The sequence below is a fragment of the Lissotriton helveticus genome, chromosome 5_1 (assembly GCF_964261635.1).
Source record: "Lissotriton helveticus chromosome 5_1, aLisHel1.1, whole genome shotgun sequence".
NCBI lineage: Eukaryota > Metazoa > Chordata > Amphibia > Caudata > Salamandridae > Lissotriton > Lissotriton helveticus.
This window is the reverse complement of record NC_136065.1, coordinates 2,030,810,265-2,030,826,498: the sequence shown is the minus strand read 5'-3', so window position 1 is coordinate 2,030,826,498 and position 16,234 is coordinate 2,030,810,265.

The window sequence follows — 16,234 nt, the reverse complement described above, 5'->3', positions numbered from 1 at the left end:
CACCGCAAGATCAGAGACATCCGCGACAGCTTCAACACTATAACCCCCCCCATAACCGCCGACACCCCAGACCCACCTTCCCCAGCCATACCGGCCTCCTACTCTCCAGGCACCATGTCAACGACGAAGACACCATCAAAACCATGAACACCATACACTCCAGCTCACCGTCAGACCCCGGCCATCACCACATTTTTAGCAAAGCCAGCTCCATCACGCACCCCAACTCCAGAAGATCTTCAACAGCTTCTTCGAGACCACCACATTCCTGGAGAGCTAGAAACATGCCAAGATCAACGCCCTACTCAAGGAACCCAAGGTAGACCCAAAGGACCTCAAGAACTTCCTGTTCATCTCCCTGCTCCCGTTCCCAGCGAAAGTCATCAAGAAGATCATCAACAGACAACTGACCCACTTCCTCGAAGAGAACAACACCCTGGACTCATCCCAATCCGGATTCCGCACCATCCATAGCATCGAAACTGCCCTCATCGCCGCCACCGACGACATCAGGACCCTGCTGGACATCGGCGTAACAGCGACCCTCATCCTCCTAGACCTCTTGGCCACCTTTGACACCGTCTGCCACCACAACCTATGCACATACCTCTACAACACAGGGATCCGCGACATAGCCCTGGACTGGATCACCTCCTTCATCACCGACAGAACCCAGAGAGTCCGCCTCCCTCCATTCTGATCCAAAGCCACCAATATCACCTGCGGCATACCCCAAGGATCATTCCTAAGCCTGACCCTTTTCAACGTGTACATGGCACCGCTCGCCAACATCGTCCAATCGCACAACCTCAACATCATCTCATATGCCGACGACACCCAGCTGATCCTCTCCCTCACCAAGGACCCCTCCACCGACAAAACCAACTTCCACGAAGGAATGAAGGCCGTCGCCGAATGGATGAAGGACAGTCGCCTGAAACTGAACACGGACAAGATGGAGGTCCTCATCCTCGGCTCCACCTCCTCTGCCTGGGACGATCCTGGACTCATCAATGTCAATGACCCAGCAAGTCAACGCCGTCTCCTTCTCCTGCTTCAACACCCTCCGCATGCTTCGCAAGATCTACAGATGGATCCCCACAGGAACCAGAAGGACTGTCACCCAACCACCAGCTTCGCACCGCTGACCATGCCCTTGCCACCGTTCCACGCATACACCGAACGACCACCGGCGGCAGATCCTTCTCCCACCTCACCGCCAAGACATGGAATACCCTCCCCATCCACCTGCGACAGACCCAGGTTCTGCTGACCTTCAGGAGACTCCTCAAGACCTGGCTGTTCGTGCAGTAGCAGCTCCCTCTAAGTGGGGCCCTTAGCACCTTGAGACCCTCGCGGGTGAGTAGTGCAGTCTACAAATGCATGATTGATTAATTGAGAACGATTTTTTTGTTAAAATCTGCACATTATGCACTAGATTATGTCACAAATGCAGCAAATCTATAATTATGTGAAAATCGCCGCTGCCACACAATCACATAATTCCAGTGGCCCTGACCATAGCTAGGAGCAGAGGTAATACACTGGAGGTGAAGACCCTCTGGGGTAGGATAGGCAGAGTCCAAATAGCTACTCTGTTCTCCACCTTGTGCCAGAGTTCAGTGTCACAGTATCCTTGCCAAAGTAGGGGTTCACTGAGGCAGGATGCAGCTGCTGGCATCGTTATTGATGGAGCGAGATAGAAAACAGAAATCTGTTTAAACTTGTGAAGTCACACTTCCATAACATAAATAAAAATATTAATGATTTGTGATGTGTTATGCTAACACAACCTAGATTAAACTTTACACACGGGGACATTAACATGTGTGCTCATAAACGTGCATAATTGTTGCATCTTTTGTTCGTGCAAAAATAACAAATTAATTTTGTCGTTTTCGTTTTGTCACTACTAACTGCAGCAAATTTAAAAGTGGCATGTGCTTATTTTGCTTTCCTTGTCTATGTGATGTCATTTCTACTATTCTAGGTGCACATAAGGTTTCATGGATTCATGAAGACTGGTAGATATAAAATGCTGCTTTATTTGTTTGCTTCTTGCTAGGTAACATTAGTCTAATTGGGAGGGTTAATCAATTAGTAAACGAAGGGTGGAAACAGAATAAACGATATTTCTTACATTAATACTTTTCTTGTTTTTGTTTTATACTAGAAAAATAAGTTGCCTGCTTTTGGGCCTAGTTTGCTCGAGTTTGCTAAAAGATGAATTTAATTCTGCAAGGAGCACGAGATGTCAATGTTGAAAAAAAGTTTCCATCAAAGTCACATTCACTGAGCAAGAAGATGAAGCGTTGTCATTATTCTGTCGGACGTGGCCAAGGTCAGAAACCGGTAGAAAGAACACTTGCTAACTTGGCATCCGCGGAAGTAAAATGGAGTCAGTGAGAACTTTTGATTAAATTTGTTGCAAACCAAGGAAGCTTTGGAACACGTACAAGAAAGACAATGGTCCCAAAGAATATGACCTAATGGAAGTTTTGAAATGTGGGTGACATGAAACTTGTCACTCTTGGACCAATGAGACATCGACTTTTGCAGAAAATTTTCCTTTACTTAGATTAGCTAGCATAGAAAGGTATAAAAAGTCCATGCCCTAGGGATGGGCTGGCTGCTGCTTTCTAACTTTCGGATGAGGGTGTCGTGCTGCTGGACTTTGCGTGGAGCACGTAAGAATCCTCAAAGAACTTTACTTTATTTCCATTTATTTTAGCTTAGTTAGGGACTTAGGATTTTAGAAATGCTAAACTTATATTTCCTTGCTTAAACTGTATTTTCTCATGATACTTTTCAAACATGCTTGCTTTAATGCTAATAAAATTACATTTATGAAACTATATTTTGAAATATCTACAATTAGTTAATAAAATCTTACTTTTGAAAACAAGCTGGTCTTGGTTATTCAGAAGCGCAGGTTACTATTAGCTAGATGTCATCGCCATGGTGGTCATTTAAATAGTTAGGATTTGTTCATATGTTGTCATCATCTACCGCGGATGTATATAGTTGTATATGATTTGTAAATAAGGTTTATATGGGTTTAATTTGACCACCTGATTCAGTAGGTCAAAGTATGTCACATTTGGTTAATGGGTTCATGAGTTAGAGTGGTATATTATGAAGTAGGTTATAGAGTTAGGTAGCGTTGTTTATGACATATTTCCTATAGGCCGCTGGGCCAATTCTTCTGGTGGCAGAAATTGATGGTTGCTAAGGGTAACCAAGGTGTTATGGTATGTTATGGTATAGAAATAGGATCGATGTTTAACACATGTTGAGTTCGTTTTCGTGCTATATGTGAGTTGTACCGGTACAAACTGTGTGATGAGAAGGTAGTCACACAGAACATTTGATCTGTTTCAGAGTTGTGATATCGCCGTGTATCACAAGTGATATCGCCGTGTATCACGTGTTGTGGTCGTGCAACACAGTGTTGTGGTCGTGCAACACAGTTTTAGGGCTAGGTGTGAATCTTGTATAGTGAGGATTATCTAAGAAATTTGAACAGCATGAGAATAGGGACAAAGCGCCTGTTGTAAAACTCACTGTGATAAGAGTATTAGATATATTCGAGCTTGAGTGAAGGGTAGGGTAACGTCGGTGCATGATTATCTATAAACAGGTGAGAGTCCTGTAGGGGTACATGTTTTATATCTATAAACAGGTGAGAGCCCTGTATGGATAACGTTGTTATTTTGCTAACCGTGCATGATTTCTATAAACAGGTGAGAGTCCTGTACGGATTTCATGTGTGTTTGAATTTAGGGATTTTTCCGTGTGAAAGTGCGAGTTTGTTTTGTAATTTATGTTCGAGTGGAACTTTCGGACAGTTACTTAGTTGTGCGTTCTGAGGGAAATGAGTTCATATATTACTTGTTAGAAGGGTAGAGTAAGAGGAACTCTACTGGCAATTGAAAATTATTCTATGAGAATAGGGCCGACTATTCCGAGTTGAGAATACTTGAATGTATGTAAACTATCCTATTTAGAGAAACAGACAGATAAGTCCTTATTGTCATTGTTAAAATTAATAAAAAAAAAAAAAAGTTCTCTCAAAATGGCGCTGTGAAAAGATTTTGTGAAGGAGGGGTAAGCGCTAAGAGTGAGAAGTGAGAAACCGCAGCTGCTGTGTACGTCACAGAGCCGCGCTGGGATTGGGTAACATACGTCACAAGCTGTACTCTGATTGGTTCTTGAGTCACTGACGAACTGTAAGCTGATTGGTTCTTCAGAAAATCTCCATTTTTATTGGTTGAGGAAAAAGTGACGTAGCTCAACTCTCATTGGTTTGTTGGTGTGTTTCGCGCACGGATTGGTTGCTTTTGCGGAACATCCCGGAAATATTTTACGAACGAATTTGTTAATTGAATTTAACTCTTAAAAATGAGTTATCATTTTAAACACGTTGAGAAAAAGCCAACGTTGTTTCAGAAATTTAAACGTTTTATTTCGCCTGACAAGAAAATTGAAACGCCAGGTGGTAAATTGCTTCATAAGTACAAAACACCTGCAGCGTATGTGGAAGGTGAATATGGTTATCATACTGTTTTGTGGTTTGATATTTGGAAACAATACACAAAGGATGACGGTGTTTTGGCTTGGCCTGACGATGGTTCATTTAATGTAAAGGTTTTAAGAAATTTGCGAGAGAAAATGAATGCTCTTAAACCCAAGCCGAGACCAACTCAATTTGAAGCTTTAGTTGAATGGGAGGATGAGATGTATCAATTACAGAGAGAAGCGAGTGGAATTAAAAGACCTCCTAAACCTCCAAGTTATAGAAGAGAAACACATGAAGACAGGATGCGAATGTGGAGACAGGGAAGCATGAGTGAGGGACTCTATTTAATTAGAGAGATGGTTTTAGGTTCTCCTGAGGGAAAAAGAACTGAAAAGAGAAATAATGCTCCTGTAGAAAGTGAATCTGAAGATGCAGTTTTAGAGGAAATTTATACTTCAGATAAAAGGAATCAGCCTTTGAGACCTCCTAGGTCATGGTCTACTCCGATGGTTTCTACAGAAACTACACCGAGTGCACCTCCAATTAATGAAGCTCCTAAACGTTATCCAAATAATTGTGAAATTGTTGAAACTCCAAGAAGACCGGAATCTGAGATAAATGCAAATGTCCGTAATGAGGGTAGACATTCTTCATTAATTCCAAGATCAAGGGAAGCTCCAAAAAATTATGTGAGAGAAGCCAGAAATGTGGAGGCTGGAGATTCTTCTGAGGATTTACGATCAAAGGAAGAATTAATTCGACAAATAACAAAAAGCATGGAAGCTGTGACAGTTCCAGTAACAATTGGTCCTGTTCAGCCTGTTTTTGAACAAAGAGAAGCTAATAAGACAGGGTTGACTGTTCCTTTAAATGCAGAAATTCAGAGAGTTGCTGAAAAATTTTACTCAGATATATCTGAAATAAACTCTTCAAGATCGAGAATGCCAGATTTGATTTTTAATGAGGATTTATCTCCAAAAACACCGATGGGTGCAGAATCTGATGCTGGGAGTCCTGAAGTCAGGGTGACCAAACCTAAACTTGATGTTGCAAAATTAAAAGCAAATATTGAGGAACTAATAATTGGTACGATTGGTCCTGACAGTTTAAATTATTATCGAGATGATGAACTACTGTTCATTTGCAAGAGTATGCAGTGGAAAACAAAAAACAAATATGATCAGTTGGATGAACTGGCAGCTGAACTTGAAATTGATTTGAGCAGGCAAAAGAATTTTGCAAAACATTACAGATTAGACTTTTCAGAAGGTGACATTGAAAGTTTGAACTCAATGGGAAGAATAATGCACATAAAAGATTTGATTGTTTACATTAAAAAACTGGGAGAATTGAGCAAGTGGAGAGTGAAATGGACTAAAAAGAAGAAATATGAGAAATTGGAAAAATTGTCAAAACAATTTCCAATGAGAGAGATTGCAGGTGGAGGATATGTTCATGTCCCATGGTCAAGACAGGACATATTGCTGTTCACAAATGATTTTCCAAGACTGAGGGAAAAACCAGTCGAGTGGTACAGGCAAGTGGACAGGTTCATCAAAGTCTCAAAAGTTCTGTGGATTGATCTGGATGGATTTTTTGACATAGTTGTCCCATCAGATCTTTGGACAGAATGCAAAATAGCCATAAGTTGGCCAAAAATGGAACCTGATCGAATTAAGGAAACAGGTGCCCCAAATCCTCTTGTAATGGATTTTTACGAAAAAGTGATTTACTGGTTGAAAAACAAAATTCCACCAAAGGAGGTTGATTGGGTTAAAATAGAAAGAACAAACCAGGAAACAAAAGAATCAGTTCATTCATTTTACGAAAGGTTATTGTTGATTTTTAAACAATACAGTGGCTATGAAAAATTAGACGAGAAAGATATGAGTCATTTCGTCTACAGATTTGTTTATGGTTTGAAACCAGAAATTGCAGATATGATCAGGAATAGTATTGTCGGATGGCAAGCACTTTCTGTTGATGATATTTTGAGAAAGGCAAAGTACTGCAGTGATGAGCTAGAAGTGAGACAGAAGAAGCTCAAGGAGAAAGCCATGTGGGCTCAGGTAAAAGTGGCTGAGCAACAGATTGCCAGTCTTGGTAATAAAAACACAAATTTTGTTCAAACTACAAATTCAAATCAAGGGCAAGGGAAATTTAAAGGTAATAATTTTGTGAGAAAAATTAACCCAAGGATTGAAGAGATGAAGCAAAAATTACCTTGTTTTAATTGTGGCGAGATTGGACACTGGAGAGACGAGTGTAAGAAACCACCTAGAAATTTAAAAAGTCCATTGTTAAATCCACAGATGCAGAATGATGTTGACCTGCAGCAACAGCTACAGATGCAACAGAGTTTAAACGAGTTAAACCTTCAGCGACAGCTGCAGCAACAGGTGAATAACCGTCAGAATCAATTGCCACAGCCACCGTTTCCAAATTGTGGGGGAACTCAAAAATATAATTCAGGTGTGGGATTCCAAGGAGATAATCAGGTAATAAAACCGCAAAGGCAAAAGGTGCAAATGCAAAATGCTTCACAACAGTTTTTGTTAACAGAAGGGCAGGAAAGTGATTCTGATGATTATTACTGACGGTGCCCGAGAGAGGAGGAAGAGTGTGTTGTTGCAGCCACTCTTGAGGTTGATCAGTCTGGTCCATTTGTAAATGGGAAAGTTAATGATGTAGACATTACTTTTCTAGTGGACACTGGTGCTACCCGTTCTACCGTTAGATCAGTAGAAATTGAAAACCTACCTCTCTCTGGGGATACCATCCAAGTTGTTGGAGTAAGCAATCAACAAATCAGAACTGATTTGACTGATCCAGTACCAGTTGAAATTGGAAGTTTTAAAGACAAACACAGATTTGTGGTTTGTAACAGTAGTCCAGTGAATCTATTGGGCAGAGATATATTGTGCAAGATGAATTGCAGAATATATTGTTCTCCTGAAGGAGTTGAATTACAAACAATGGAAGAAGATGGTTTGTACAGGATGACAATGATGTTAATGGAAACAGAGGAAACAAAATTGTTTCCTACATTTGAAAAAGAAAATCTGCCAGAAGAGCTCAAAGAAACAGTGAAATCTGAAATTTGGGATTTAACCGGGAATGAAATGGGTCTGATGAAACATGTCGATCCAGTCAAAATTACACTGAAGCAGGGAATAGAATTTCCTAATATTCCTCAATACAAGATGAAAGCAGAGACAATTGAGGGAGTTATACCTGTGATTGAAAAATTCATTAAACAGGGTGTTTTAAAAGAAATTGAGAGTAGCCCTTGTAATTCACCGATCATGGGAATTAAAAAGTCGAATGGAACGTACAGGATAGTTTAAGATTTGAGAAAAGTTAATCAGATTGTTGTTCCATGTTGCCCTGTGGTTCCAAATCCAGCAGTTATTTTGCATCAGATTCCACATGATGCGGAATGGTACACTGTCATTGATCTTTGCAATGCATTCTTTACTGTTCCTTTACATCCAGAGAGTCAGGAAATTTTCGCTTTCAGATTCCAGAGTAGGACCCTCGCATGGTGTAGAATCCCTCAAGGGTATACAGAGAGTCCTTCTATCTTTAATGAGCTGTTGAAAAGATCTTTGGAAAATTTAGACTTACCTGGCAGGTCTACGTTGGTGCAGTATATCGACGATTTGTTGATAGCTGCTAAAACAAGAGAGAATTGTGTAACAGACACAATAATGCTTTTGAATCATCTTGCAGATGAGGGACATAAAGTGTCTCCAGCAAAATTACAGTTTTGCAAACAAGAAGTGAAATATCTTGGTCACAGAATTGCAAAAGGAAAAAGACAGGTGACAGTTGAGAGAATAAAAATGATTCAAGCAATGCAACCTCCAAGAACACAGAGACAGGTTAGAATGTTTTTGGGAATGGTTGGCTACTGTCGACAATGGATAAGTGGATTTTCGGTAATTGCAAAACCACTACAAAGACTGACAAAATCAGATGTGAAAGATCCAATTATTCTCAATGAAACTGAGATGGAATCTTTTGAGAACCTGAAAAAGAGCTTATGTCAAGCTCCTGCTTTGGGCATGCCGAATGATGAGAAAGATTTTGAACTGTATTGCAGTGAGAGAGAAGGATGTGCATTGTCTGTGTTAATTCAGAAAAATGGGAATCTAAAGAAACCTATTGCATACTTCTCTGCAGTTCTTGATCCCATTGCAAAAGCATTACCAGGTTGTTTAAAAGCAGTTGCAGCTACAAGTGTCAATCTTGAGCAAAGTGAAGGAATCATAATGGGATTTCCTGTGAAAGTTTTTGTGCCTCATTCGGTTGAAATACTACTGACAAGAGGTAAAACTCAGCATTTAACAAGCAGCAGATTGACTAAGTATGAGAAAATCATACTAGGAGCAGACAATGTTTCCATTTCAAGATGCTTGAATCTGAATCCTTCTACATTACTGCCTGATTCGGAAATTGTTGATTAAAATGAAGTGGAACATGAATGTTTGGATGTCATGGAGTTTTGCACCAAACCAAGGCAGGACATTAAAGATGTACCTTTGCCTGAATCAGATGTTGTTTACTTTGTGGATGGCTCCTGTCTGAGGACAGAGGGAGGTGTTTTGAAAGCATCATACTCAGTCTGTACAGTTGCAGATGTTAAAGAAGCATCATGTCTTGAAGGAATTCGTTCAGCACAGGTGGCTGAATTGATTGCTTTGATTCGTGCTTGTGAAGTGTCAAAGGATATAAGAGTTACCATCATTACTGATAGTCAGTATGGGTACGGAGTTGTGCATGATTATGGACAGCTCTGGTCTCAGAGAGGCTATTTGACTTCAGCAGGGTCACCAATTAAAAATGCAGTTTTCATCAAAAGACTAATTGAGGCTATACAGTTGCCGAAAGAGATCGCAATTGTAAAATGTGCTGCACACACAAAAGGAGTGGATTATATCTCAAAAGGCAATGCCTATGCAGATGAGACGGCGAAGTACTGTGCAAGAAAATGTTGTGCATACAATCGGGAAAAGAGTAAAGAAACTGATTCAAATTCAATAATGCTAACAACAGTTGTAGAGACATGGCAGGAGATCAGAGATTTACAAAATGAAGCAGATGATGAGGAAAAAGATCAATGGCTAAGGGCAGATTGTAGACCACGTGATGAGGATGGAGTGTGGGTCTATAAGGATGGCAGAGTAGTTTTACCAAATTGTTTGATTGCTGATATGGCCAGATTGTATCATGGTCCAGCTCACCTTGGAAGAGATTCTATGATCAGACTTTTCCGAGAGACTTGGTTCAATACAAAATTTAGAACGATTGCAGAGTCTTTTTGTCAAAGGTGTTTGTCATGCCAACAAATGAACCCAAACAGAAAATCAGTTGTAGGTACAGGGGTAATTGGTCGAGAGGGTGGTCCCTTTACCAGGTTGCAGATGGATTTCATTGAAATGCCCCTACACAATTGTTTGAAATATGTTCTTGTGATTGTTTGTTTGTTTTCAAGATGGGTGGAAGCATTTCCTACACGACATTGTGATTCAATTACAGTGGCAAAACTGCTACTCAGAGAAATCATCCCAAGGTACGGTTTTCCAGTCACTATTGAGAGTGATGGAGGAAGCCATTTTGATAACAAACTGATGAAGCTGATATGTGAGGCACTGAGCATTGAGCAGAAAATACACTGTGCATACAGACCAGAGGCATCTGGGGTGGTTGAACAGATTAATGGGACAATTAAAAACAGGATTGGAAAAATGTGTTTGGAAACAGGTGTAAAGTGGACTGATGCTCTTCCACTTGTTTTGATGTCATTGAGAAGTACACCTGATAAAAAGACAGGTTTGAGTCCTCATGGGATACTGATGGGAAGAGTCATGAGGCAAGCTTTTGTACCTGTAGGCAAACTGTTGAGCATAAATGACAGTGCTATTTTGGATTACTGTAAAAGGTTATCTGATATAGTGACTTCTGTGTCTAATCAGGTGGGAACTGAAGCACAATCAAATGAGAAAGTTCTGACACATGATTTGAGACCTGGTGATTGGGTCAGAACAAAAGTACATCGAAGAAGAAATTGTCTGGCTCCTAGGTGGCAGAAGCCTAGACAAATAATTCTGGTCACTACAAATGCAGTGAAATGCAGAGGATTGAAAAGGTGGATACATCCTAGTCATACTATTCCAGTACCAACTCCTGAGAGTTCTGATGTTGAGAGTGATACTACAGATGATTCTGATTCTGAAGTAGAAGGTGAAACAAATCCAGATTCTGAAGATCGACAAGGAGGTCGACATCTGGAACATGTGCCTGTGAATGGAGAGTTGACTAGAAAAGACGTGGAAATTATTGAAATAGATTCTGGAGAAGAAGAGAATCTATTGAAAGGAAAAGCAACTGAAGATTCAGTCAAGAAGATTGATGGAGTAAGTTCCATTGAAGACAGAGAGGCTGAACCAAAAGAAATTTCTGACCAGGAGAGTATCGAAAAGCAGAAGTTAAGCTCTGAAGTAAGGAACGGAAATCCAGAATCTGGGAAGTTTGAGGTAATTGAAGAGGAGGAGGAAGACGAATTACCGAGTACCAGTGATGGAAGACAAAGTATAGTTCCTGAAGGAGTGAAACTGCCGAATAGAGAAGTTCCTGAGTCAATCATCGAAGTTTCAGACTGTGATACTGAAGAAAGTGACGTGGACGGTGAAGGAAAAAGTCCAAAGAAAAGATCTTGGAAGTCAGAAACAAGTGCTTCAGAACCAAAGAAAAAATTTGTGAGGAAAACAGATTTCTGGCCTGGTGGAAGATTGAGAGTCAGGTTAATCAAAAAACCGAAGGAGCAGGTGGAAGAAATCAGTAGTCAAAAGGGTTCTGAGAAAGAAGTTGGAGTTGGGAGAAAAAGTGAAGTAGTGACAAGAAAAGGAAAGAGGATTATAAGGCCGAATCAGAAATATAAATCTCCTGAGTGGACTTATCTAGTAATTCCACCTGTCATTGACATTTACGATAGTAGTCAAGAAGAAGAAGAAATTGAAGAAATTAGTGACAATGATTGAAGTACAGAATTTTTAATTGGATTTTTGGGTTTTTAATTTTTGGCAAAAGGCTGAAGAAATCTTGTTAGGTGACACAAGGTCGAAGAAAAGTTGTTTAGTTGAGGAAGACTAACTTGTGACATAAGGTCGAAGAAATACTGTTAGGGTTTTAAAAAAATATATATATATATTTTAAAGGGGGGTGTAAATAATTAATCATTTCATTTTTAAATTTTTAAAATAGTTTTTGTTTTTCTTTTAAGGCAAAACTAACCAAAGATGCCTTATGTGATGGAACAGAATACTTCAAGGTGTTCCATTTTTAAGAGATGCTGTAAGATGACTCTGGTGTGTCTGCTCATTTTAATTCTGCTCTGGTTAGTTTTAGCTGTTATTATTCCATTTGAGTTTAACAAAGATTTTCACAAAGCCAACATGACAAGCAAAGCTTTAGTTAGTCAAAACAAACATAGTGTAACTGGCAAAGTTATTGATCATCAACCTAACATTCATCAGGACAAATCTATTAGTGATTTTTCAAGCAATACATTTACAAAGCTTTTGAGTGAATATGTCAAGGTAATGGATGCAAAAGATTGTTATGTCTGTGTTAAATTACCTGCTTCTGTTTCTGAGGGAGTGACATACAATATGCTTCCTCTTACATATGGTGTAACATGTAGGCTGTTAGCTAGCTTGTTCTATCAAACTGGACGCTTAGAATACTATTATTCAGATTTTGACGAGATTTTCGCAAACTTAAAAATTGAGGGTGCTTTGAATAAGCATAAGAAAGCCAAACAGATGAGGGAATTTTTCCTTGTTACTAATGAACTCACCTATGAGTATGCTTACAAGAATAATCTAACCTGCAAACTAAGTGCTGAAGGAAAGAAGTTTTTGAACCTGGTTGAAGAGAGGAGAGCAATTTACAAGAGAAATGAAATAGTCAAGCAGACTAAGTCCAGGTTCTGGCAGAAAGAGGATGAGAAGCTTAATGGCAAAATGCTTGAAAATGTTGCAATTCACATAGACAAACCAATTAGTGGTAAGCTTTGCATTAGAAGAGACAATACACTTTTTGATAACTACTTCGTGGGTGCAAGTAATTGTGAAGATACTTATCAGATCATGGGAGGTTGGGGATTCAAAGTTGGAAAAGATCCAATTTTCCCTGGGATTTATTTTGTTTGTGGTGACAAAGCTTACTACAACCTTCCTGATCATTGGTATGGAACCTGTTATGTTGGGATTGTTTTTCCTAAAATGTTCCATGTTGACAGAGATTCGGAAGGATTGTTCAAAACTCACAATTATGTAAATAGGGTTAAAAGAGAAACTTTCACAGAGGTTTTGGGAGATATTTTTCAAGCAGTGATACCTTTTGTAGGTATAACCCTGAACGCAGGAAGAATCAGAAAATTGTCCACGATTGTTGACAGATTGTCAACAGATACTGCTGATGGTTTCCAATTAGTGAATGTTGAGGTCATTGCAATCAGATCCATGGTGATTCAAGATCGCCTTGCTTTAGACATACTCCTAGCAAAAGAGGGAGGAGTCTGCGGCATTTTGCATGTGCAACATTGTTGCACATATATCCCTGACGAAAGTAAGAACATTGAGATGTACATTAAGAACATCACATAGATGCATTCAGAGATAATTCCATTAGAAGAAGAAGATTTTTCAGAAAAACTTTTAAAAAGATTCCAATCGATTAAAAATTGGTTCCATGACATTGGAAGTTCAGTTCTTGGCAAGATTTTGGCACCTTTGATTGTGATAATATTCATTTTTATTTTGACAAAAATTGGTTGTTTGCTGCATAAGAGAAAGAAACAAATGAAGGAAAAGAGAAGAATTTATAAAATCAAAAAAGAAGAGGAAAGGGAGATTGAGTTACAAGAATTACACAGAGCTCGTTATGACAATTGCAAGGATTTTGCAGAAACAGGTTTTTAGAAATACTGACACAGATGAATTTGAATCATTTTCTAAAAAGTCTAAATTTCCAAATTTTGGGTGGTGGTGTGGTGATTTGTTAATCACCAGATGAGGGAGTTGATGGAGCGAGATAGAAAACAGAAATCTGTTTAAACTCGTGAAGTCACACTTCCATAACATAAATAAAAATATTAATGATTTGTGATGTGTTATGCTAACACAACCTAGATTAAACTTTACACACGGGGACATTAACATGTGTGCTCATAAACGTGCATAATTGTTGCATCTTTTGTTCGTGCAAAAATAACAAATTAATTTTGTCGTTTTCGTTTTGTCACTACTAACTGCAGCAAATTTAAAAGTGGCATGTGCTTATTTTGCTTTCCTTGTCTATGTGATGTCATTTCTACTATTCTAGGTGCACATAAGGTTTCATGGATTCATGAAGACTGGTAGATATAAAATGCTGCTTTATTTGTTTGCTTCTTGCTAGGTAACATTAGTCTAATTGGGAGGGTTAATCAATTAGTAAACGAAGGGTGGAAAAAGAATAAACGATATTTCTTACATTAATACTTTTCTTGTGTTTGTTTTATACTAGAAAAATAAGTTGCCTGCTTTTGGGCGTAGTTTGCTCGAGTTTGCTAAAAGATGAATTTAATTCTGCAAGGAGCACGAGATGTCAATGTTGAAAAAAAGTTTCCATCAAAGTCACATTCACTGAGCAAGAAGATGAAGGGTTGTCATTATTCTGTCGGACGTGGCCAAGGTCAGAAACCGGTAGAAAGAACACTTGCTAACTTGGCATCCGCGGAAGTAAAATGGAGTCAGTGAGAACTTTTGATTAAATTTGTTGCAAACCAAGGAAGCTTTGGAACACGTACAAGAAAGACAATGGTCCCAAAGAATATGACCTAATGGAAGTTTTGAAATGTGGGTGACATGTCACTTGTCACTCTTGGACCAATGAGACATCGACTTTTGCAGAAAATTTTCCTTTACTTAGATTAGCTAGCATAGAAAGGTATAAAAAGTCCATGCCCTAGGGATGGGCTGGCTGCTGCTTTCTAACTTTCGGATGAGGGTGTCGTGCTGCTGGACTTTGCGTGGAGCACGTAAGAATCCTCAAAGAACTTTACTTTATTTCCATTTATTTTAGCTTAGTTAGGGACTTAGGATTTTAGAAATGCTAAACTTATATTTCCTTGCTTAAACTGTATTTTCTCATGATACTTTTCAAACATGCTTGCTTTAATGCTAATAAAATTACATTTATGAAACTATATTTTGAAATATCTACAATTAGTTAATAAAATCTTACTTTTGAAAACAAGCTGGTCTTGGTTATTCAGAAGCGCAGGTTACTATTAGCTAGATGTCATCGCCATGGTGGTCATTTAAATAGTTAGGATTTGTTCATATGTTATCATCATCTACAGCGGATGTATATAGTTGTATATGATTTGTAAATAAGGTTTATATGGGTTTAATTTGACCACCTGATTCAGTAGGTCAAAATATGTCACATTTGGTTAATGGGTCCACGAGTTAGAGTGGTATATTATGAAGTAGGTTATAGAGTTAGGTAGCGTTGTTTATGACATATTTCCTATAGGCCGCTGGATCATTATCACTGGTGCACACTGCCACAGGGGGTATTTCCAAGAACGGAGAGGTTGGGGTTGTCGTCCCAGCCCAGCTTATATGATTGCGTTCTGGACATAACCTTTAGATTGATAACAGTGTCCATGATGGTAACCAAAATGTTCTTATGACACCAAAGGGAACAAACATTCTTGCCATTGTTTGTATTTAATTTACTTTTATATGGTTCTTATTTGCTGACTGATAAAAGCTCCCAGTCCATCAAGTGTGGATGCTTCAACTACCCGGTGAAAACGGCCACCTCTTTCAATGCTTGAATATGGCAATCTACAGCTAAAAGGTGACTAACTAAATCTTGGCAGTCCTAGGTTGACCCCAGATAAAGCATTATTTTGTATTACTTTTGAGGTGACTGTGCAACAAATATTCTTGGTTACACTGCATATACCTGACAGATGATGAGTGGTGAAAGTGTTAAGTTCATATCTGAATGTAAAAAAAGCATCTATGGAATCATATTTTTACCATCAGCCCTGATTAATGCAGAGTCTGTGTGTTTAGTCTCTCACTCACCTCTACTGCTCTCTCTTCCAGACTACTGTACGTGTTTCTCACTAATCCTGGCACTTTGCTAAATAAGCCCCACAGTGCAGCTTTACAAACCCGCACTACCTACTGATAGAAAGTAGTCAGTAAAGTCCTATTTTTGAAAAAAAGTGTCAGCCTCTGCACTGGGCCCTCCCATAAGCTCTTCGTCCATATTTTCAGTCATGTTGTTTACTACGCTCTGCAGAAAACTCGGGGTCTGCTGACTACTTGCATCTTTAACACCAGTAACTTACCTCAGATAAACAAGGCGCAGGGGAATGTGCAGGATTCCTTTCATATATCTGTGTTCATATTCTCTCTATCTTCCCTTCCCACACTGCATGTTCTCTACCCAGGGGCACCCGACATTGGTAGACTCAGAGCACGTCCTGGACCTCAGCAGAAAATACACTCTAATTGGCAGTGGTAGCCACCTCTGTCACTTCCAAGGTCCCACCTTCCATGGCCGCCTCAAGAGCAGTGACGTTTTCTGCAGCAGGAAGCTTCTAGCCCTTCAACATCAGAAGACTAGAGCTACTGGTCAGAGAAA